This window comes from Eretmochelys imbricata, chromosome 21 (genome assembly GCF_965152235.1).
Source record: "Eretmochelys imbricata isolate rEreImb1 chromosome 21, rEreImb1.hap1, whole genome shotgun sequence".
NCBI lineage: Eukaryota > Metazoa > Chordata > Testudines > Cheloniidae > Eretmochelys > Eretmochelys imbricata.
In genome coordinates this window covers 1,559,917-1,584,280 of record NC_135592.1, presented here as the reverse complement: position 1 = coordinate 1,584,280, position 24,364 = coordinate 1,559,917, and the positions used below count along the sequence as shown (strand labels likewise).

At 41.0% G+C, this 24,364-nt stretch overlaps 1 protein-coding gene across 5 annotated transcripts in view; it reads left to right on the top strand.

Moving 5' to 3' along the window:
- MAGI3 (membrane associated guanylate kinase, WW and PDZ domain containing 3) overlaps positions 1-24,364 on the top strand; it is a 212,105-nt gene that overhangs the window by 62,550 nt on the left and 125,191 nt on the right. Inside the window, exon 1 of one of the 5 annotated variants that reach the window (XM_077839046.1) lies at positions 8,819-8,849. The exons of the other annotated variants lie outside the window; for them this stretch is intronic. The gene's annotated coding sequence lies outside the window, so the exon portion shown is untranslated. Of the gene's footprint in view, positions 1-8,818; positions 8,850-24,364 lie in introns of those variants that run through there. 5 annotated transcript variants of the gene reach the window in all.

Below are 24,364 nucleotides of genomic sequence, written 5' to 3'. Positions count from 1 at the left end.
TAGAGGTTAATGTGAAAAAGGCCTGGAGTCTTGAGTGACGGAAGAGAAAGTGAGCCTTAAGGATTGGGGAGGGAGGAGTAGGAGGAGAAGCGCGAGCACACACACTTGCAGAGATGTTGCCTTTTATTAAATTGCCTACTCTTTTGTGTGTGAATATGTATGTTTCACTCTGAACACAATGCCAAGGCTCTGACAGAAGAGAGCCATTTAGTTGACATGGACAGCAGCTGCTAGGGCATTTTTTGACTTACATTTCAGTCACACCTGTATCAGTTGTCCTGTAGAACTTCACGCTCCCTAAGCAATGAAACATGGTAGGTTATCAATAGCTAAGCAGGTGGAATGCAACATAACTCTAAGTCAAAGGCAGGGATAATTTTAATTACGCCAGAAAAGACAGACCCTAAAATACATGCTTCCTAGAAGGCCTCATTACAGAACAAATATTAATATCATTACAGAACAAATTAATATCTAGTGGCTAGAAGAGAGGATTGGAAATCAAATGACGTTCTGTTCTCAGAAAGAACGAGGAATACTTGTGGCATCTTAGAGACTAACAACTGTTCTCAGTTCTTATATGATCTAGAGGAAAGTAATTTACCTGTCTGTTTATTCCCTGCTATAAAGTGAGGATTCTGATCACAACTTTGTAAAAGCTTTTTTAAATCTTCAGGGGAAAGGGGATTTGTGATATATTTGTAAATATGGATAACCTCGCCATAGCTGGAATAAGGTTATTAATTTATGGAAAACCAATTGTACACATTACCCACTGAAATGGCCAAATAACTTTTCTGTGATTAAACAGGCAAACAGAAGGGAGAGAATGAGCAAAGATCTAGACTACGGATAATGTTGACAAAAAAACCTTCCTTTGTTATGTGAAATTGTTAACAGTAGGCTGGATGACTCCATATAAGCTCTACATTGTACATGCATTCAGTGCTACAGCTGTAGTAGCTCGTCAGGATGCTGTGCAATACTCAGCTTTCTTGTGTACACATGGAAGGTAATTGGTCTTACAGGTTTGTCTTTTTTTAGTAAAACCACAGCTGTTTTATTTGCTGAGCCCTGTTTTTCACAGAAATTTTCACAACAGTTTTTGCACACACTTCCTCTGCATTAAAATACTAGACTTTTAAGGCTTATGTCTTTCAGCAGAACAGATATGATTTGCCCAATAGTGGCTAAGAGCAGTGTTTCTCAGATGCGGCCACCAGGGGCTTTTCTTGCGGCCACAGCCATCTGGGCTGTGATAGGGTGGGGGTGGGTGGTAAAATAACAGCCTCCCTGTTGCTCCTGGATGCACCGACTTAGTGTCGATTGCTGGGGCTGCCAGCAGGGGTTGGAGACACCTGGGGCACAACGCTGGAAGAGCAGGCAGGCAGTGAATTCCCCACCTTCCCGGGGTGGTGAGACTCAGGCTTTGGTCTTCAGCCCTGGGGTGGCGGGGCAGCAGGTTCTGGCTGATGGAGTTTTGGCTCCAGCCCCGGGCTCTGTCTGTGAGGTGGTAGACCCCAGGCTCTGGCTGCGGTGCTTCAGGCTCCAGCCCCCTGCTGCTTCCTTAAGCCCCCCACATCCAGGGCTTAATTTGTCCCCAGGCTTGGCAGGGCTGAGTAAGTCTGCTGTGAGAAGTGATACTGGCATGTTTGTTAATATCACTTTTTACAGCAGACTTACTAGCTAGCAATAAATAAACTACAATGATTTGGACGTGTCCATGCACATATTTGTTTGTTTTTCCTAAAGCTGATTTAAGTATTTTAGGGAAAAGTTTCAGAGTAACAGCCGTGTTAGTCTGTATTCGCAAAAAGAAAAGGAGTACTTGTGGCACCTTAGAGACTAACCAATTTATTTGAGCATGAGCTTTCATGAGCTACAGCTCACTTCATCAGATACATACCGTGGAAACTGCAGCAGACTTTATATATACACAGAGAATATGAAACAATACCTCCTCCCACCCCACTGTCCTGCTGGTAATAGCTTATCTAAAGTAATCGTCAGGTTAGGCCATTTCCAGCACAAATCCAGGTTTTCTCACCCTCCACCCCCCCACACAAATTCACTTTCCTGCTGGTGATAGCCCATCCAAAGTGACAACTCTTTACACAATGTGCATGATAATGAAGTTAGGCCATTTCCTGCACAAATCCAGGTTCTCTCACTCCCTCACCCCCCTCCAAAAACCCACCCCCATACACACACAGACTCACTCTCCTGCTGGTAATAGCTCGTCCAAACTGACCACTCTCCAAGTTTAAATCCAAGTTAAACCAGAACATCTGGGGGGGGGGGAGGAAAAAACAAGAGGAAATAGGCTACCTTGCATAATGACTTAGCCACTCCCAGTCTCTATTTAAGCCTAAATTAATAGTATCCAATTTGCAAATGAATTCCAATTCAGCAGTTTCTCGCTGGAGTCTGGATTTGAAGTTTTTTTGTTTTAAGATAGCGACCTTCATGTCTGTGATTGCGTGACCAGAGAGATTGAAGTGTTCTCCGACTGGTTTATGAATGTTATAATTCTTGACATCTGATTTGTGTCCATTTATTCTTTTACGTAGAGACTGTCCAGTTTGACCAATGTACATGGCAGAGGGGCATTGCTGGCACATGATGGCATAAATCACATTGGTGGATGTGCAGGTGAACGAGCCTCTGATAGTGTGGCTGATGTTATTAGGCCCTGTGATGGTGTCCCCTGAATAGATATGTGGGCACAATTGGCAACGGGCTTTGTTGCAAGGATAAGTTCCTGGGTTAGTGGTTCTGTTGTGTGGTATGTGGTTGTTGGTGAGTATTTGCTTCAGGTTGCGGGGCTGTCTGTAGGCAAGGACTGGCCTGTCTCCCAAGATTTGTGAGAGTGTTGGGTCATCCTTTAGGATAGGTTGTAGATCCTTAATAATGCGTTGGAGGGGTTTTAGTTGGGGGCTGAAGGTGACGGCTAGTGGCGTTCTGTTATTTTCTTTGTTAGGCCTGTCCTGTAGTAGGTAACTTCTGGGAACTCTTCTGGCTCTATCAATCTGTTTCTTTACTTCCGCAGGTGGGTATTGTAGTTGTAAGAAAGCTTGACAGAGATCTTGTAGGTGTTTGTCTCTGTCTGAGGGGTTGGAGCAAATGCGGTTGTATCGCAGAGCTTGGCTGTAGACGATGGATCGTGTAAAGAGTTGTCACTTTGGATGGGCTATCACCAGCAGGAGAGTGAATTTGTGTGGGGGGGTGGAGGGTGAGAAAACCTGGATTTGTGCTGGAAATGGCCTAACCTGACGATTACTTTAGATAAGCTATTACCAGCAGGACAGTGGGGTGGGAGGAGGTATTGTTTCATATTCTCTGTGTATATATAAAGTCTGCTGCAGTTTCCACGGTATGTATCTGATGAAGTGAGCTGTAGCTCACGAAAGCTCATGCTCAGATAAATTGGTTAGTCTCTAAGGTGCCACAAGTACTCCTTTTCTTTTTAGGGAAAAGTGTGAGAGCAGCCAGCAGCAAGAGTTGGTGGCCGCACTCTGAGGCCACCAAAAAATTTCTCCTGAGAACCCCTGGCTTAGAGCACAGCAGTTTCTTTCATTTAGTCACTGAACAGCAAGCGAAAGATTTTCTAAGCTGGATGTATTACAATAAAACATAATAGCTACACATCTGCTCCAGGAGTTCATAGTTTCAGGATCTACATTTCACAGTTCTTTGTTTATAAATGAATATAATCCAGACAATACTGTTTATTTCAGAAATCCCCACCGCCCAGAAAGGCAATTATCTATTGACTGAAACTCTGCAGTAGATTGAGTGCATAATTAAATAAATAAATAAATTGGCAGGTTTGTTTTAAAATATCCTTGTAATTTGATTTGTAGCTTTCAGATCATGTTTGCATGTTACATTCTTGAATGTGGCAATTATATTATTGTGCACTTTTAAGTTGCAACCTGATTGAAGCCTGGTAATCTCTCTATAAGGTCTTGACATCTGACATTATGATCTAGTCAGATGACAACTACAATTTCTGATGCTCTGTAATTGCACATTTGTACTACTATACAGGAATGGTGTCAAATGTTTGGCTTTCAAGTCTGATCTAACTCATTTGATATTTGTCAGCCATGTGACAAATTCATATCTTGCAAAATCTAAGCTTTGGGTTTTTTTTTTTAAAAAGCACTCCTCACCCCCAAAGTTGCTAGTCCTCGTGGTTTCAAAGAACCTTCAAAACGTGTATATTTATTCCATGCCATCATCCTGAGTTTGCAAACAATAAATGCTATGAGAGGTGTAAGTTCCCCTCATGCCTGTTCTTCCCATTCAGGATTTTAATTCTTAAGGCCTAATGTTGATACTAGAGATGGAGTTGACATTTAATTGTTGATGATTTTAGCAGGTGGGATAAGAAAGGGAGTAAGACAGGGATGGTAGCCTAAATAGAGAGAATTTGAAGTTGCTGCAGGGAGGAAAATGTAGAGGAGAGAAAAGGAGAGAGGGAGAGAAAAACGTAGGGGAGAAGTGGAGAAACAGAGGAGGATATAGTGGTGATCCCAAAAGGGAATCCTATTTTCCCCCCAGATGATACCAAATGTACCATTAAGATGCTTAAATAATAACTAAAGTTTAGCTACTACAGTGATGCATGCTGGCAGACCAGGTGCCAGCTCATGCCAAAGGCCCAGAGCCTCACGGATAGATGCATACCTGGCAACCAGTTTGGCTTACCTGTGGGTTAGTATAGTTAAAATAGATATTAGTGTTTATAAGAATGTGCTTCAGGTTTAGACTTTATGGAATGCTTATAGGATGCTGCATGTATTTAATCTTACTTTTAATATCTGTATCCCAAGGTATAAAGTTATATTGAGTGTTTGCATTGTAAACGTATCGGGGATAGCCGTGTTAGTCTGTATCCACAAAAACAACAAGGAGTCCAGTGGCACCTTAAAGACTAACAGATTTATTTGAGCATAAGCTTTTGTGGGTAAAAATCCCACTTCGTCAGATGCATGGAGTGAAAGTTATAGATGCAGACATAAATATACTGGCACATGAAGAGAAGGGAGTTACCTCACAAGTGGAGAACCAGTGCTGACAGGGCCAATTTGATCAGGGTGGACGTAGTCCACTTCCAATAATAGATGAGAAGGTGTCAATTCCAGGAGAGGCAAAGCTGCTTTTGTAATTGTTGGTTTCAGAGTAACAGCCGTGTTAAATTGGTTAGTCTCTAAGGTGCCACAAGTACTCCTTTTCTTTTTGTAATTGTGTAACTCTCCAAACAGGAAAGGAAGAATTAATTAAGGTAAAGTGCTTGTCTTGCACACAAGATGGCCCACTGAAAGCAAATGAGGCCTTGTTTAGCATCAAAGGACAGACCTTGTTGATTGCATTCCTCACTCCCACCAGGAAGGGGAGGCCTGCACATGCACTTATCCCATCAGCTTGGATTTTTGGGGTGAAGGGGATAAAAATCCCTGACCAGGAGAAACTGGAATCTCTTTACTATCTGGACTTTTAGGGTCAAAGATTCCTAAACATAAGCAAGAGATCCCCACGCTGCTTGGTGTGGTTCAGCCCAAAAGGACATACAGAGCTGTTTATTATAGAAGTTTATATTATCTGTTGAAATCTAAGACTGTAACTCATTTGTGTGTGTATGTTCCCTGTTTTAAACTTGTAAATAACTCTAATATCTTTTCTTAGTTAATAAATCTTTAGTTAGTTTATTACAGGGTTGGGTACAGGCCTTGTCTTTGGCTTGAGAGCTGAGCGCAATTGACCTGGGGAAAGTGGCTAGTCCTTTGAGATTGGGAGTAACCTGAATATTGTTATTTTTGGTGTGAAGTGACATATCTATCACATAGTCCAGTTTGCCTGGGTGGCAAGATAGACCAGAGTGTCCAAGGGGACTGTTTGTGACTCCATGGTAAGACTGTTACAGTGCTTTAGGAGTTCACACTTGTTTCTGGGTTGGTGAAATCTAATTATAGAACGTACAACCAGTTTGGGGTATCTGCCCTGCTTTTTGACAGTATGGTGTGAGGTTGATACTCATGGTCATGAGTCACTCCAGACAGCATGACAACTACACAAAGGTGAGGTTCTACCATGGATCTCAGTCCCAACCCCTCTCTGGTGTCAATGGTTGAACATTCCTCTGTGGATTGTGGGTAGTATATAGTCCTAAATCTGTATCAGGGCCCGCAAACAATAATTAAAAATTAAATTAAGCTCTTTTCACACAATTACTCTGACACCCTGCTGTAGGGAGATGTGAAGTGTTCCATGGGTTAAGCATGCTGCCTATGCAGCTCATCCACAATCTGCTGGGAGGTTGAGTATCTTGATGTTTTTCTTGTCATCTTACAGGCATCCTCAGAGAAATCTAGAATTAAATTATTTAAAGAGTGCTGAAAAACGGGCACTTGCAGTTGAACACCAGTTTGTTCAGTGCATTGCTCTCTTTTTGAGAAAATATCAAATCAAACAGATGAAAGAAAATATCTCCATGTATAGTACAGAAGGTCAAGCTAGTCTCTTGTGAAAAAATCTGTTGCATTTTTCCTTCCCAGTAGTAAGTTGAAAGAGACAGTTATGTTTGCATTTTATCTGAAACTCATTCATTGTTTTAATGATTGAATTCTCTTCATATCTGCTACTTTGTCTGATCTTATATCTGAAACAGCTGTACAGTCGTCTTTGTGCCCTTCCATTCTCCAGTTTGATAATGGCTGTGCTAGAATGCTTGGCATTATTAGAAAAAATCCTACTCACTGGTAATTCTGCTGACTGTATCTCCATGATTAAGGCATTTTTGTGTGTGCAACTGAGCACAATGTATAAATACAATCATATCTGACTGGTACGTTTGAGAAATTTGGCATCCAGAGCCTCATACTGTTTCACTTTAGGGCTCTTCGTTTTAAGAATCCTAGAGGTTGGAGATGGAAAAAGATGCATTCGGCTATCCATGCCATCTTCATGCGAATGCAGCATGTAAAGTATACATAGAATGACTCCTAGTGTAGTTTCACAGAAATCTCAGTCTGCAGATCTCCAGGTCTTGATTTAACTCAGTCTCACTTTTCCTGCTTGTAATTCTGTCAAATTTTTTTGTTAATTAAATTTGTCATCCTCGAAATAATGGTAGTGTAGAGTTGACCTTCAAATCTTTTCACTATATCTCTAATATAAGTAATAACAAACACTTGAATTTATTTTTGTGTGAATTTACACTCCCTCTAATCAAGAATTTGTATAGCTATGTACTAGGTGTCCTTGACATAATGTAATATTGATATGGATATTAAATTGCAACTAATTAAAGTGCAACAGTGTCATCCAATATGACCCATAACTAGTAAACCAGGAAAATAAAAAAGCTAAAACCAACCTCCTTCTCCAGGAACTCATTCTATTCACATTTCTCCTCTGTTTTCAGAATTGTAAGGAAATGTGCATTTGGGGGCATGTCTTGATGGTAATTAGGCCAAGATAGGAGTTCTAAAGGTGTGGAGCCTTTGTACAAAATGCCCAGTCAGCAGCACCTTCTCATTTACACCAACAAGGCTTCAGCTCAAGCATTCCTGCTGATGTTAACTGCAGTAGTATGGTGTACAGAGAGTGGCCCCCAATATGCAAGAATATTAGCAGGCTGGAGATGTCCTTGATTGATTAACTTTTAACTAGGCCAGATCACTCTGAGGTGGCTCAGTCAATAGCTCCTGCTTTTTAGATCACTTATAAATTGTTTTATTTTGGCTTCTCTGAATATTCCATTATGAGGAAAAACAATATTATCTAAGCGTAACTGATTGAGCCCGATTCAGGGAAGTTCAACAGAATTTTAATTTTTTCAATATAGTCAGTCTTCTGGGATTCACAGCTTTTGTTAAATTCTGTAACTCAATTACACCACAGCCCATTGTCATAGCTGTTCAGACCCTCTGAAATTGTGGAATGTAATTCAGTGCCTTGCACTGCCCCTCCAGCTTCCATTTCCTCCAGTATCTGTAGACATTGCGAGCAGTTTAGTCAGATGTTGCGTAATGGAGCACAGATGAAAAAATGGGCTGGTTGCTAACATTGCATGTGAGCCTCGCTGTTTGCATAAACAGCCAAATGTCCTTTCTAAAACTGGCTTAAACTGTTAACTATTTTAACAGTCCTGAAGGTGTTACATTATGCCAGAAAAGTAACCTCCCCCTTTTTTTTGGTCTAGTATAGTGGTTCCCAAACTTTCTCGGGCTTGTGGGGTGGCTTGTAGGGTTGCCGCCCCGAGAGGCGCGGGAATACCTGGGGGCGGGAGGGCGAGTTACACAGCAAACTCACAGCCGTGGCTCCTGCAGCCCTGTCCTGCTGTGCTGGCATGGCTCTGCCACTTGCTCCAGAGTTTGTAACCTGATCCCTGGTACACAGGCTCGCAGTGCTGCTCGGGTTTAACCCCACACCCCAGTACAGCCTTTCCCTGTTGCCTCACCTTACTTTTCACTGATGCACGTAGCTACACATGCTGCCACCGCCAGTGTTTTGCGGTGTAACTGTATCTTCAGTGGCTTACTGCGTTCTCTGCATGGTACATTTGATATGATTCTTCTTCTTGTCTGTGGGTTTCAAGGTGGAGTTCGTGGTGTTGGTTTTAATTTACAATGTCTGCAGTGGTTTAGAACAGGGTTATAATAGGCCAACCTCTCTCCTTGTGCCATACTGCTGCAGGTGAGGTCTACAGAGGTGCTGGCTGAGTGGCAGAGCTACCACCAACGTGTTCCCCATGAAGTCCCCAAGACTCTGAAATTGCTTCCTCCTTGGTCCATCTTAGATCAAACTCGTTAACCTTCCAGTTACGCTTCCCCACTTCTTTGGTAATTTGGGATAGATTCAAGTTTAGAGTGGGGAGGGTTTAATGCATCTTTACACTTTTTATCTGTCATGGTTATAGCTGACGACAATTACAAGGTAGGGTGCTGAAGTTCATGGTGTCTGTGTATGATGGAGTTTTAAAAATGTGTTAAGGGTTTCCAGATCATGGGAAGAGCATCTGTTAATTGATGTGCTGTAAATTGGAAGAAAGAAAATATTTTAAAATGTTTTGCCAGGCTCCTTAAAAAGCAATTCTTATAATCTAAATAGGTAATATATTTTTTGGGTTATTAAACTCCAAAATAATAATTTGCTTGCAGCATGTTTAGGACTTGATACTATGAAAATCTGCTTCTGACATCTGATTCCAGAGGTTCTCCCTTTACTTTAGGCACTGAATTTTCATAATTCCCTGGTAACTTGGAATTCTGTTATAGAACTTAATTTCAGTGTTTGGAATATATTTTGTACACCTAAAAAGAGGTTATTCTTACGGCTACCTGAGATCTATAAGATGCATGGCATCAGGAAACTAGGCACGCAACTCTCAGAAAGGTAGAGAGGAGTTAGATTTTGGAAACTAAATAATTTCATGTGGGATATAATGTTAAAACTGTGCCTTTATACAGAACGTATCTACACTTACGTACACTATCAGTTTTATGCAGAATAACCACTGGTTTATAATAGGAGGTGAATTTTGCTTCTATTCCAATTGCTGAAAACCTTTTAATTAGAATGGTTTTATGTTGTAAGTGGAAGCTCGCTGGCCAGAAAATGTTGATGTTGGCAAATGGTTTCACACTAAAGAGGAGGAGGAGGAGGAGGGGAGAGTAATAGATAATAATAGATATTCCTAACAACATTTAAAACCCTTTCAGTTCAGAAAAGCCAGACCCAGTATTATTTGTTACCAAACTTTATGCAGTTTTATTTTACATGTCTGGTTTGAAGACTGAGGCAGCTGTTGAGTTAGTTGGGTAACAAGTGCTGTGTTCATACGCTAGCCAAATGGCACTCCAGGAATGAATCCATGTAATGCCATCTACATTCTTACAGTGTTTTTCTGATTCTCCCTCTTATTTCTGCAGGAAACAAGGACTTTTTATGGCAGATGAGGAATTCAGCTGTGGATCCTCAAAAATCTAGACATCTTTCACAGCTGACTCTGCTGTTTCTGTATTGCACTGGTTATCAGTTTGCTAAAGGGCTGAATATAAGCTCCTGCTGTATTTTGATTGCTTTTCCAGCTCCGCTCCAGAGTGTCTTTCAGCATTGTTAATACTTTATTTGCCCCTCTGTTCTTTACATTTAGTTGTCCAAAAACCTGTCTAAGTATAGGTGAATAAAGTGAGTGTTGTGGAAGGCATAGCATTTTTCTTAAAAACTTTAATTTCTTTTGATGACCACCTTCAATAAATCACATCAGTTTAATTTCCTCTTACAACAGAAATTTACTAATGGTTAAAATATGCCCCTAGAGAACTGGCTGGGTGCTAGTGCTTTGCATTGCTGCCCAGCCACCAGGGGTTGGGAATGTGACACGATGTATGGAAAGTCTGTCATTGTTCCAAAGTGACCCTTTTGTTTCAGTGTAAGTGAATAGCTGCGTTGTCTTCAGCTAGGATTTTGGCTAGTGTAAACTTTTATGATATGTGATTCTCAAAAGGTTTGTCTAGAGAAGTGTCCAAAATTTTTTTATTGTAATCTTAATCTCCTAAATCTGGAGAATTTTAAAAACCGCTTTAAAATTGGTACTTCCGGTTTCTGGTGTCGCTGTACCTGTTTTCCTGGTGTTGTGACAGTGTCACTGGCTGAGCTGCTTGTAACTAAGGGGGGGTCCGAGAAGTGCAAAGAGAGCACAGCTGGAAAGCACTGGAGGAAAAATTATCCAAGAATATCCTTAATAAAGGTTCAGTTTGGGCTCAGTTTGCGTTGTGGATAAACATTTAGTTTGGGTCCTTGTTTATTGAAATGGAATCACCATTCAGGAGGAAGTGGAAGGGGTAATTGTTTGGGTGTCAGGGCAGCATCAGGTTGCTAACAAAGACTTGGAGGAGCCCCAGGGTAGAGTGAAATACTCAGAATAGGATGATGTGGTACTTGGATGTTTTTTGTTTCTTAAATCTGTTCATAAAATAAATGAACTTTTTTTTAAACACTATAAAGCATTTAAGAAGATTTCAGTTTTTCTGTTGTACTAGGTAAATGGTCTGAGACTATAAGCCCTTTCTTATCTGTTCCAGAATTTTGATACATTGTCTGGTGTTATTGTGTGCTCATTTTAAACATGAATACATTATCAAGGTTTTATTGTGCAGCGTATAATAAACTAAATTTAAACAAGCACTTTCAGAGTAAACCTTTCTAATATTTTAAACTTTCAATTGGTCTCTGAATCTGGTTAATGGGATATTATGCTTATAAAGTGCATTGAGATCTTTCTCAACAAAAGACTAACTTCTGCTGGCAGTTGTTCTACATCTATCATGTGGATGTAATTAGACCATTCTCACATTTGAATCACCTCAAGGGCAGATTGGAAGAGGCCCTGGAGGTTTTTCACCTTCCTCTGTAGCATGGGGCACGGGTCACTTGCTGGAGGATTCTCTACTCCTTGAAGTCTTTAAACCACGATTTGAGGACTTCAATAGCTCAGACATAGGTGAGGTTTATCGCAGGAGTGGGTGGGTGAGATTCTGTGGCCTGCATTGTGCAGGAGGTCAGACTAGATCATCATAATGGTCCCTTCTGACCTTAGTATCTATGAATCTATATTCTCCTTTACTTTTCCTGAATTGGCAGAGATCTTTAATGACACAGCTATAGTTCAACTACATAACAGATCCTTAATTAGTTTTTCTTAAAGGGAGATTGACACAAGTAATATTTAGCCAAGTAACAGCCTTTATTATACAGCAGAGTAATCAGCAAAAGCTGTCTGTCAGTAGAGGGCCATTATTGTTTTTCAGTGCTAAGAAACCGTTTATTATTATGAATATACATTTACAGTTTAATTACTTGTATTGAAGGAGTTGAAATAGAATTTCCTTATTGCTCAATATCTCCAGAGTAGAAAAGTCTTATGGTTTATCAGGAAGTTCCCTTTGAATCCTGTCAGAAGATGAGAACCCTATCTCATAAAGCTTAATTTTTCTGTACCTGCACTGAGGGAATTCTCCCCTGGCCAGTTGTATGTCCTATACTGCTCTTGTATGCTACTGGGATGGCATATAGAGGCCAGAATGGGGGAGAAAAGCAGTCCCCAAAATCTTGACTTCTGCGTGATTCTTCAGTGTTTCACATACCTCCCAACTCTTGGACAGATTGTACAGGCAGGTCAGTGCACACTTAACACCTGTACCCTTAATTCAAAATATGAAGCACTGGGCTTCATTTTACTTACTTGTCTTATTGTCCCTTCAGGTGAAATGAAATCGTATTCTTTCCTCTAGATCTATGTAGTTTTCTATAATATAGTTTCTATATGGAAAGGCTATTTTATTTATAGCTCCATCCAGTGTTTTTGAGGAAACCATTGAAAAAACGAGCAACATAAGATTTTTATGAAACAGGAATGTTAGCATGAAATCGCTCTGCATTTATTGATTCAGACTAATATAGTCATGGTGAATGGATAATTTTATACAGTTGTGTTTTTACTGTATTTTGTATTGTCATACAATGCCCCCAAATGTGTCTTGCCTACCAACTTCTCATCATTACTCTTCCCTTAAGTAACCATCAAAAGCTTTTACCACATGTCCTGTTTGTGAAGACACAATAGAGCCCCAAGAACTGGCTAATATACCTTCTTGAAATTTACTTAGTTGTGCACTGTTTTAATACTTATTAGTAAGGCTGTGTTACTTATTAGTTGACAGAGGTTAAGACTTTAAAGCTGAAATTAATTTAATAGATTTTTTGTATCTTTATTTAAAGGGGAAATCTACATAAATTATGTAATCTGTATTTCTGTCTTTACCATAAGAACATATGAAGAGGAAGGAATTTTTAAAATAACATTAATAAGATTCTTGAGTATGAAGAGAAAAGAATTACCAGTGGGTTTTGTTCTCTTCTAATAAAACTCTATTTTAGTAGCATCTGGAGTGAAGAATTTTCCCTTCAGGTAATGTTTTAATGGCCTTCTGTACTTCTCCCAGCACTGATTAGAAACTTCGGTTTGTTTTGATCACTCTAATTTATATGACGAAGTTGAACTATCTTCTTTAACAAAACAATTCCCCTTTAGCTACAATTGTAATTCTGACTTACGTAATTTTTCATAATGCTCTAAATGCTCTGGAATTTGCTGGGGGAACTAGGGGATTGGCAACATATCTAGGAATTTCATCCAACTCTGCCATATTACTAACTTTGTTTTCAGGCTTTCTGGTTTCAGTTGAAAGGCCAACTTCCTTCCTTAACGACATAGCTATAGTTCAACTACATAAAAGATCCTTAATTAGTTTTTCTAAAAGGGAGATTGACACAAGTAACATTTGGCCAAGTAACAGCCTTTATTATACAGCAGAGTAATCAGCAGAAGCTGTCTGTCAGTAGAGGGACATTATTGTTTTTCAGTGCTAAGAAACAGTTTATTATTATGAATATACATTTACAATTTAATTACTTGTATTGAAGGAGTTGAAATAGAATTTCCTTATTGCTCAATATCTCCAGAGTAAAAAGGTCTTATGGTTTATCAGGACGTTCCCTTAACTTTTCTCTTAGCATGTTTTTTTAATCTTAGTTTTTGTTCAGTAGTTGTGTACTAAGCTCCTTTTGATCTTAAATATTTTAGCCCACACCAGTTTAGAGATTAGAGACAAAAATGATAGGGTTTCTCATTCTGTGCTCTCGCTTTGCCAACACAGCTACTTTTTCTGAAAAACTGCTTTGGTAGACTCCGCCATTTATTTTCCTGCTTTACAAGAAATGAAGACTAAGTACAAAGAAGTAGTTGAACTTGTAAGTTGTTTTTAGACTCTCTAGTAATACCATTCAGCAATACCATTAAACAGATTTGATGCATTTACACTTTTTTCTTTCCAGTTAAGATAGGAAAATATTTATATATACATTTATTAGGTTGCTACTGGAATAAAATACTTATTACAGTGCAGTGCATTTTCCGCAACTCATCTGCAAAATTCAGTTCTTGGGCTCAGTTAAAAAAAATCAGTTTTAGAGGAGATCAGATGTCACTAGTAAGTTTTTTGTTTGTTTGTTTTTTGTTGTTTGTTTTTTTTATCAATCTGATCTTCATCAGATGTCTGACTTCAGAAATTTTAAAGGACCATTATGATCTCGTCTGACTTCTTTCATAATGCAGACCACATAAATTTCCGAAGTGATTCTTGCATGAAGGATCTACCTGATAACTGTAAATTGAATTAGCTCATATTCCTTTTGAAAGACATTCAGTCAGTGGCACCAATTAGAGGGGACTAGGGGAGCAAAGCCCCCTCCTTCCCTCCCAAGGTTTTTGTGCTTGGTCAAAGTTCCATAGATTGTGGAGTTCACGGGGACCATGACCCTACCAGTTTTAAGCAGTGGTCCCATACTAAATTAATACAATGCTGATAGGGTGATACTGACCATTGCTTCAGCTGTGCTCGGCAGCTCTCCAGCACCACTTTCTACAAGCCATTACCCTCTGATCCCACTGAGAGTTACCAAAAGAAACTACAGCATTTGCTCAAGAAACTTCCTGAAAAAGCACAAGATCAAATCCGCACAGACACACCCCTGGAACCCCGACCTGGGATATTCTATCTACTACCCAAGATCCATAAACCGGGAAATCCTGGGCGCCCCATCATCTGAGGCATTGGCACCCTGACAGCAGGATTGTCTGGCTATGTAGACTCCCTCCTCAGGCCCTATGCTACCAGCACTCCCAGCTACCTTCGAGACACCACTGACTTCCTCAGGAAACTACAATCCGTCGGTGATTTCCTGATGACACCATCCCGGCCACTATGGATGTAGAAGCCCTCTACACCAGCATTCCACACAAAGATGGACTACAAGCCGTCAAGAACACTATCCCCGATAATGTCACGGCTAACCTGGTGGCTGAACTTTGTGACTTTGTCCTTACCCATAACTATTTTACATTTGGGGACAATGTATACCTTCAGATCAGTGGCACTGCTATGGGTACCCGCATGGCCCCACAGTATGCCATCATTTTTATGGCTGACTTAGAACAATGTTTCCTCAGCTCTCGTCCCCTAACGCCCCTACTCTACTTGCGCTATATTGATGACATCTTCATCATCTGGACCCATGGAAAAGAAGCCCTTGAGGAATTCCATCATGATTTCAACAATTTCCATCCCACCATCAACCTCAGCCTGGTCCAGTCCACACAAGAGATCCGCTTCCTGGACACTACAGTGCTAATAAACGATGGTCACAAACACCACCCTATACCGGAAACCTACTGACCGCTATTCCTACCTACATGCCTCCAGCTTTCACCCTGACCACACCACACGATCCGTCGTCTACAGCCAAGCTCTGCGATACAACCGCATTTGCTCCAACCCCTCAGACAGAGACAAGCACCTACAAGATCTCTATCAAGCATTCTTACAACTACAGTACCCACCTGCGGAAGTGAAGAAACAGATTGATAGAGCCAGAAGAGTTCCCAGAAGTCACCTACTACAGGATAGGCCTAACAAAGAAAATAACAGAATGCCACTACCCGTCACCTTCAGCCCCCAACTAAAACCCCTCCAACGCATTATTAAGGATCTACAACCTATCCTGAAGGATGACCCAACACTCTCACAAATCTTGGGAGACAGGCCAATCCTTGCCTACAGACAGCCCCCCAACCTGAAGCGAATATTCACCAGCAACCACATACCACACAACAGAACCACTAACCCAGGAACGTATCCTTGCAACAAAGCTCGTTGCCAACTGTGCCCACATAACTATTCAGGGGACGCCATCACAGGGCCTAATAACATCAGCCACGCTATCAGAGGCTCATTCACCTGCACATCTACCAATGTGATATATGCCATCATGTGCCAGCAATGCCCCTCTGCCATGTACGTTGGTCAAACTGGACAGTCTCTACGTAAAAGAATAAATGGACACAAATCAGATGTCAAGAATTATAACATTCATAAACCAGTCAGAGAACACTTCAGTCTCTCTGGTCACGTGATTACAGACATGAAAGTTGCGATATTACAACAAAAAAACTTCAAAACCAGACTCCAGTGAGAGACTGTTGAATTGGAATTCATTTGCAAATTGGATACAGTTAACTTAGGTTTCCCTTGCATAATGACTTAGCCACTCCCAGTCTCTATTCAAGCCTATTTCCCCATGTTTTTTCCTACCCCCCCCCCCCCCGACGTTCTTGTTAAACCCTGGATTTGTGCTGGAAATGGCCTACCTTGATTATCATACACATTGTAAGGAGAGTGAGCACTTTAGATAAGCTATTACCAACAGGAGAGTGGGTTTGTGGGGGGAGGTATTTTTTCATGCTTTGTGTGTATAAAAAGATCTTCTACACTTTCCACAGTATGCATCCGATGAAGTGAGCTGCAGCTCACGAAAGCTCATGCTGAAATAAATTGGTTAGTCTCTAAGGTGCCACAAGTCCTCCTTTTCTTTTTGCTTCAGCTGTGTGGTCTCACTGGCACTGCAATTTGACCCAGTCAGATGGAGGGGCAGCCAGGCGAAATTTTAGTGAGTGGCATTGTGACCTGGTGCATGGGGTTGCAACACCACTCAGACTTGACCTGTGCAGGGCGTATACTGAAATCTTGGTTTCTGGCACCACTGGCTTGTGCATTGTGTGGGTAAGAGAAAGGAGAGACTCCCCAGCTCTGGGAGGCCTGGAGTGCCTGCAGGAGGAGGCAGGGAAAGCAGGACTGGAATGAGGTCACTGATTAGGAACTGCGGAACAGAATTTCCCCTCCTCCCCCCACCCAAATAAATATCTGAATTGACATCACTGCATCCAGTTTGATCTAAATATGTCAAGTAAAGGAGAACCTTTTGATAAAAAGTTGGAAAATGGGTTCCTTTGGTTAACTACCCTGATTATGAAAAACTTGCATCTACTTTCAGCTTGAACTGTGCTAACTTCAGTTTAGTTATTGGTTCTGTTATGCTTATATCTGATAAATTAGAGAGTCCTCTGCAGTTGTAAAGTGACTATAGTAGAGAATATCTCTAATGTTTACCTTTTAATCTGCTTCAGTAACAGAAAAGCGTGTATAAAATAGCAGTACCAGGGATTGGATTTTTTTCAAATGTACAGTTCCTAGGACAGTGGGACCTGGATTCCAGTGATTGGGGTTTTCAGGCACTACTCTAATACAAATATTAAATTATAATAATACCACCAGAGGAAATAAGTCTCATCCAATCAAATGACTGCTTGGTTGACTAATTTCTACTGATGATGAAGGGTTAGGGGTTCGGGTTAACAGATGATACAAAACTACTCAAGATAGTTAAGTCCAAAGGAACCTTAAAGAGCTACAAAGGGATCTCATTAAACTGAGTAACAAAATGGCAGATGAAATTCAATGTTGATAAATGTAAAGTGATGCACATTAGAAAACATCATCCCAACTATACATATAAAATGATGGGTCTAAATTAGCTGTTACCACTTCAAGAGTGAGATCTTGGAGTCATTGTGGATAGTTCTCTGAAAACATCCACTCAATGTGCAGAAGCAGTCAAAAAAAGCGAACAGAATGTTGGAAATCATTAAGAAAGGGATAGATAATAAGACAGGAAAATATCACATTGCCTGTATATAAAACCATTATATGCCCACATCTTGAATACTCAGTGCAGATGTGGTCACCCCATCTCAAAAAAGATATATTGGAATTGGAAAGGGTTCAGAAAAGGGCAACAAGAATGATAAGGGGTATGGAACAGCTTCCATATGAGGAGAGATTAATAAGATTGGGACTTTTCAGCTTGGAAAAGAGATGACTAAGGAGGGATATGATAGAGGTCTATAAAATCATGACGGGTGTGGAGAAAGTAGATAAGGAAGTGTTATTGATTCCTTCTCATAACACAAGAACTAGGGGTCACCAAATGAAATTAATAGGCAGCAGGTTTAAAACAAACAAAAGGAAGTATTTCTTCACACACTGCACAGTCAACCTGTGGAACTCTTTGTCAGAGGCTGTTGTGAAGGCCAAGACTATAATTGGGTAAAAAAAAAAAAAAAACTAGATAAGTTCATGGGGGATAGGTCTATCAATGGCTATTAGCCAGAATGGGCAGGGATAGTGTCCCTAGCCTCTGTATTCCAGAAGCTGGGAATGGGCGACAGGGCATGGATCACTTAGAATCATAGAAGATTAGGGTTGGAAGAGACCTCAGGAGGTCATCTAGTCCAACCCCCTACTCAAAGCAGTACCAATCCCCAACTAAATCATCCCAGCCAAGGCTTTGTCAAGCCAGACCTTAAAAACCTCTAAGGATGGAGATTTCACCACCTCCCTAGGTAACCCATTCCAGTGCTTCACCACCTTCCTAGTGAAATAGTGTTTCCTAATATCCAGCCTAGACTTCCCCCACTGCAACTTGAGACCATTGCTTCTTGTTCTGTCAGCTGCCACCACTGAGAACAGCCGAGCTCCATCCTCTCTGGAACCCTCCTTCAGGTAGTTGAACGCTGCTATCAAATCCCCCCACCCCACACTCTTCTCTTCTGCAGACTAAATAATCCCAGTTCCCTCAGCCTCTTCTCATAAATCACATGCCCCAGCCCCCTAGTCATTTTCGTTGCCCTCCGCTGGACTCTCTCCAATTTGTCCACATCCCTTTTGTAGTGGGGGGACCAAAACTGGATGTAGTACTCCAGGTGTGGCCTCACCAGTGCCCAATAGAGGGGAATAATCACTTCCCTCGATCTGCTGGCAATGCTCCAGTAATGCAGCCCAGTATGCTGTTGGCCTTCTTGGCAACAAAGGCACAGTGCTGACTCATATCCAGCTTCTTGTCCACTGTAATCCTCAGGTCCTTTCCTGCAGAGCTGCTGCTTAGCCACTTGATGATTATCTGTTCTGTTCATTCCCTCTGGGGCACCTGGCACTGGCCACTGTCAGAAAACAGGATACTGGGCTAGACGAACCTTTGGTCTAACCCAGTATGGCCATTCTTATGACCCCTCTAGCGTGCCAGGCCCCAAGGACCAACACAGTTCCACAGTAGCAGGCCTGTGGGCTCCAAGACAAGAAGACTGGATCCCAGTTTCTCTCTGTGGTTCCCTGCAGCAAATCCAGCCAAGCCAGACTCTCTTGTGGGAGGCATGTACTATGTCCAGGGGTGAAAGTAAAACATAGCTCTTATTGGGTTCGGGCTCCCCCGCGCTCCCCCCCCCCTCCCCGAAGTTACATTTTTTACCCCTACAGTCCAAACTCAAGCAACCCACCTCTCCTGCATACTTCATGGATCCCTCCCATTGCGTGACTTAGATATAGAAAGTAAAACTACTATTACTACTACCAGTATTGTCTGTAATAAAACTTTACTATTGCAATAAGCCTGAAAACTCACTGTCACATTTTTCTCCTTGTCCCTCCTCCTCCTCCAGCCAGGCTGCTGACATGGCTAGGCTCTGCTTTCCACCGGCTGCCCGACGCACTCTGCAGGGGCTCTCCTCTAGCTGGGAGCAGGGGGACTGGCTGAGGGAGAAGCCTCCCTAGGTAGCCTGCTGCCTGCATAAGAACGGTTTAAACTTAGCTGTTCGTTCGGCTGTCTGAACCATGGGATTCAGGGCTATTTCTGGCATCGTTGTTAATTTCACTCAGGGTTGTTGGTGGTGGTGGTGGGGGGGGGGTGTTGTATTCTGCCCCTGCCTTGGTCTTACACAATAGCCATTTGGCCGCACAGCTTAAATCCAGATCTAATAAAAGCCAGTGGAAGGGGAAAACTCACTGTCACATCTGGATTTAAGCTGTGCGGCCAAATGGCTGGTGTGGCCTGGTTCCCTCTTGTCATGTCTCATCTGGGCTCTTGAATCAGTCCAGAAAGCCCCCCTTTTCAAGCCACCTGACACTTTGTTTTCCAATTCAGTTCACAAGTCCCACATGTTGGGGTTTCCTGCTGTTAGATGTTGACTGTGCAGTCAGCAGGGTATATCTTTGTATTGCTGGGTCCTCTCTTGGTTTGGGTTCGTTTGAGCCAGTTCTAGTGACTGTATTCATTTCCCCCAGACAGTGAAGTGATACACACACCGCTCCTGTCTCCTGCACTGTTCCAGGAGCAGTGTTAACACTTTTGCACCCACCTGGTAGCAGTGCAGTGTACAAAAGGAAACTGAGGCATGCCTAGGATTTATAAAAATATTACAGAAAATTCCCATCTCGTCAAACGTGGGATGAGTTGTTGATCATGCATTAAATGTTTAGTTCCATTGAGGCATAGTGGTTGATGACAATTTCCTGGAGGACGGCGTAGAAGTTGGCCAATTTTTTGTGATCTAATGACACATCTGAATTCTTTCCAAGAGGGAAAGAAATGGATAAGACAGTGAGCAATACCTTCATCTTGCAGGTTAATAGGAAATAAGGCTAAAAGAGGGCATTCTCTCCAAAGATATCAGTGGCAAAGGTTTCCTTTGTAAAATAAAAAGAGTTGTGAAGGATGTAATAATATGATTCTTGTAAGGGGTGCCAAGGTACTCCACGTTGATAAATAACTTTAATACTTCCATACCTTAAGCAGTTTTATTTATTCTCTAATAGCAGACTATTGAATTTGCTCAGACTTCCTTTTTAAAACATTAATCATTTCAACAAACATTCTCTAAGGCCTAGAGATTCAGCCCATTGCTCCAATTTATAACAGGAATTCTGAAAAACATGTTTGTGTATAATCTGTGGAGTCTCTGGGGAGGGGAGAGAGGGGAGTTTATAAAAAATTAAAAAGAAAATAAAATTTGCAAAGGAAGAGAGAGATTAGTCTTTTTGTAGTTTGTCCCAGAAGTTCTGCTTTGAAAGAGGGGAGTTTATAAAAAATTAAAAAGAAAATAAAATTTGCAAAGGAAGAGAGAGATTACAGTCTTTTTGTAGTTTGTCCCAGAAGTTCTGCTTTGAAAGAGGTGGCAAAAAATAAATCCATTTGAGTGTCTTGTCCTAGACAGCATTGCTTAATAATACTGTCATTTAAATGATAGTAACGAGGCTGTGAAGTTGACACCTTAAGTTCACATTTTGTGACTATTGTTTGGTTGAAGGCAGCTTTCTGCAGTGCAAGGGTGATAGCATATCAAGTTGTATAGGGAAGGCACTTTTAACAATGGAGAGTGCTACAAGCTCCTTATTAAAAGCTAGGATCATATAGTGGCAATGAAAGCTTAATTTAGAATCTCTCATATAAAAGAATTAAAGTTCCTTTTTAGAGACTACCGAGAGCCAACTGTATTAATATATAACTGGTGGTGTTATCTGAATGGTTGTCTCTGCTTCTGGAGTTTTGAAGGTCTTTTGTAACTTCAGATAGTCTTTTCTAACATTTTTTTTATCCAAATTATGAGGAGGTACAGAATCTACATTTCATTTCCTTTAATCAATAAGACCAGTCTCGGCAGATGTGCTAAAAGAAGTTGCCAGGAAAACCTAATATGTTATGTTGTGGAGATTGCAACTGGACTGCAGCTCCTGGCTTTGGGGGAGAGAAAAATTGACTTGGAAGCTTGACTCATAGATAAAATCTACAAAAAGAAAAGGAGGACTTGTGGCATCTTAGAGACTAACAAAAAGCTCAAATAAATTTGTTAGTCTCTAAGGTGCCACAAGTCCTCCTTTTCTTTTTGCGGATACAGACTAACATGGCTGCTACTCTGAAACCAGATAAAATCTAAGATCGCCTAGTGACAATGATCTGCTGCGTCTCTGATTTGCTGAACAGATAAAATATAGAGCTTTAAAACCTACTTTAAAATAAGGAGGACTTTTCAAACAGTGTATGCAAGGCAGTGTAGTCTTTGAGGAAACAGTAGGAGATGGTTCTCTTGAAGACTCAAGGCAGAACTGTATCATCAAGTGGAATTAAGGTGTCAGTAAATGTACCAAAAAAAATAAAAAGGCTTTTCAGCTAAGAGTTCTAAAACATGGAACCGAAAAGCTTTTGTCTTGCAGTGAACTTTGATTATGTCTGCAAAGTTACTGGAGAAGGAATGTTCCCCAGGGGTACTGTGCAACTGTTCTATAGAAGAATGAAATTAGTCTGCATATAAGCTTGTGAAATAACAAATTGGACTGTTCCTTAAGCTTTGATCCTCTCAAATAATGATACTGCAGTATCTGCAAGATACTTCAAGAATAAAAATTTTAACCTGCTTTTCTGTAGCACTTTCCATTTTAGGATCTCAAAGTTCCTTTATAGACTTTCACTGCACAACATCCTTGTAAAATAAGTATTATCCACATCTTACAACTGGGGAAACTGAAGCACAAAAGGAGGTGGTTTCTTTCTTAAGGTCACAGTCTGTAGCAGAGCCAGGAATACAACAAGTAATTCTGGCTTCTTTCACCTTATTAGCACTGAGTTTTGAATTTAAGATGTACAGAAATTTGCTAATTCTAATACAGTTCCTAATATGGTTTAATTTGAATATTTAATCTGTCCCATTCCGGATACAATACACATAATAAACACAAATTTAAGATTAGAGTTTGGAAACTGAAAAGGGTAAAATCAAAGCATATGGCTGATTAAAAAATGTGTACAGTTTCAGTGATGGAGCGTATGGGAGCTCATATGTTAAACATTCCCTAGCTACATCCTTCAAGTGAATTTGCAAACACAAAATTTGAACACAAACTGAAACTGGGATTAAATTTATGTTGCTGATTGCCTTTTGTTAGTGTTAGTTCTGATCATTCCAGTAATTTTCCAGTTGAAGAAGTAACTAACATTAAGCCTCTACATAATCATGCCACAGTATAATTATGTTCTTCGTCCCTTGGATGAGGAATTGTTTCATAAACTAGCCTTGCAACAATAAAGTTAAGAAAGTGTGATTTCAAAAACAGGAATGTTGTGGTCTGGCCTAGTAATCAGAGTAGGAGTCAGGTCTAGTGAGTGGAGCAGGCATCCAGGTTAGGGGGCAAAGCCAAGGGTCAGCACGAGAGTCAATTGCCAGTTACCAGAGCCAAGAGTCGAGCCAAAGTTAGAAGCAGGAATCTAAGATGAGGGCCAGACACCAAATGCCAGAGTCAAGTGTCAAGTCCAAGTCAGAGCCAGGGCTAGTCGATGATTGGAGGTGAGGAGTAAGGGCAGGGACTGGAGGAGAGGCAAGAATCAAGCATGGAGCCGGAGTACGGTGAGAACAGGAGCAAATGCAACGGTGTGAGGTGAGCCAGAAGCAGAGCAGGAACAGGTTTGGGTGCAGGAGGCAGGCATAAGTAGGGTCTAATGCAGCCACAACAGGAAATCACCTTGTTGTTGCTGAGACAAACTTCCTGTGCCGCTTCCTGGTTTAAATAGCATGGTTGGACCAATCAGTGGAGCTGGGCGATCCCCCAGTCAGGTTCCTATGGGTGGTGTCTTGGCTGAGGCTGTATTCCTACTAGCTTCTCTGCCCACAAGGATTCAGGAGATGCTGTATGGAGGCTAGGATGCTATAGCTGTGTGGGGACTCCCAGGCCTGGGTTCAAGACCTGGGACGTCACAAAGAGAAAGCTAGTGGCAAAACTACTTAGCTTCACACTGGAGGCTGTTTAAACATACTTAAGACTCAGAGAAGGTGTGTGTATATGCAGAAAAGGTAGTAGGAAGGCAGGGAAAATAGCAGTATGGTTAAATGGCAAGTTTCAAGACGCGTTTCAAGACAAACACATGTCTTGCAGAAAATGTAAATCCAACCTTACTTAGTGAAGCCAGTAGAGAGGTGTGTGAATTATGGCAGGTAAAATATAAAATGGAAATTAAGGAAGAATGAGAGGGAATTTCAAGGGCACATAGCCATAGAGATGCATTATTTATATCAGAAGGGCAAGTTATTCTACAGTTGCCCACTACTGGGGTTTTTGCAGCCTACTCTAAAGTGTCTGGACTAGGCATACCACTGATCTGATTCAGTTTGGCATTTCCTGTGTTCTTTCAGATTTTTACCATTACATTTTTCACAATTCATCAACACATTTATATTATGCCTATTTTGCTGAGGCAGAAGTATTTCACTCAAATAACATTTGAATTTTCCCGTACTGTTTTTCCCCCTCATGAGCCATGTACAGATAAATGGAGCTCTTATTGCAAGGCACGTAAAGTGATCTGTAGCAATTGACTTTGCTGTTTTTTCTCCTGTTCTCACTACTTTGTATTCTTTTTTTCTTTTAATTTGAGATGTCTGTGATGCCTTTTATCTTCTGGAAATGCAAACTTTCCATTTTTTTGGCTAATAGTATTTTACATTTGCATAAGGCTTTTCATCTGATAGAATTCCAAAACACTGCACTGACTATGATGGATGAGGTTACCCAATGAAATG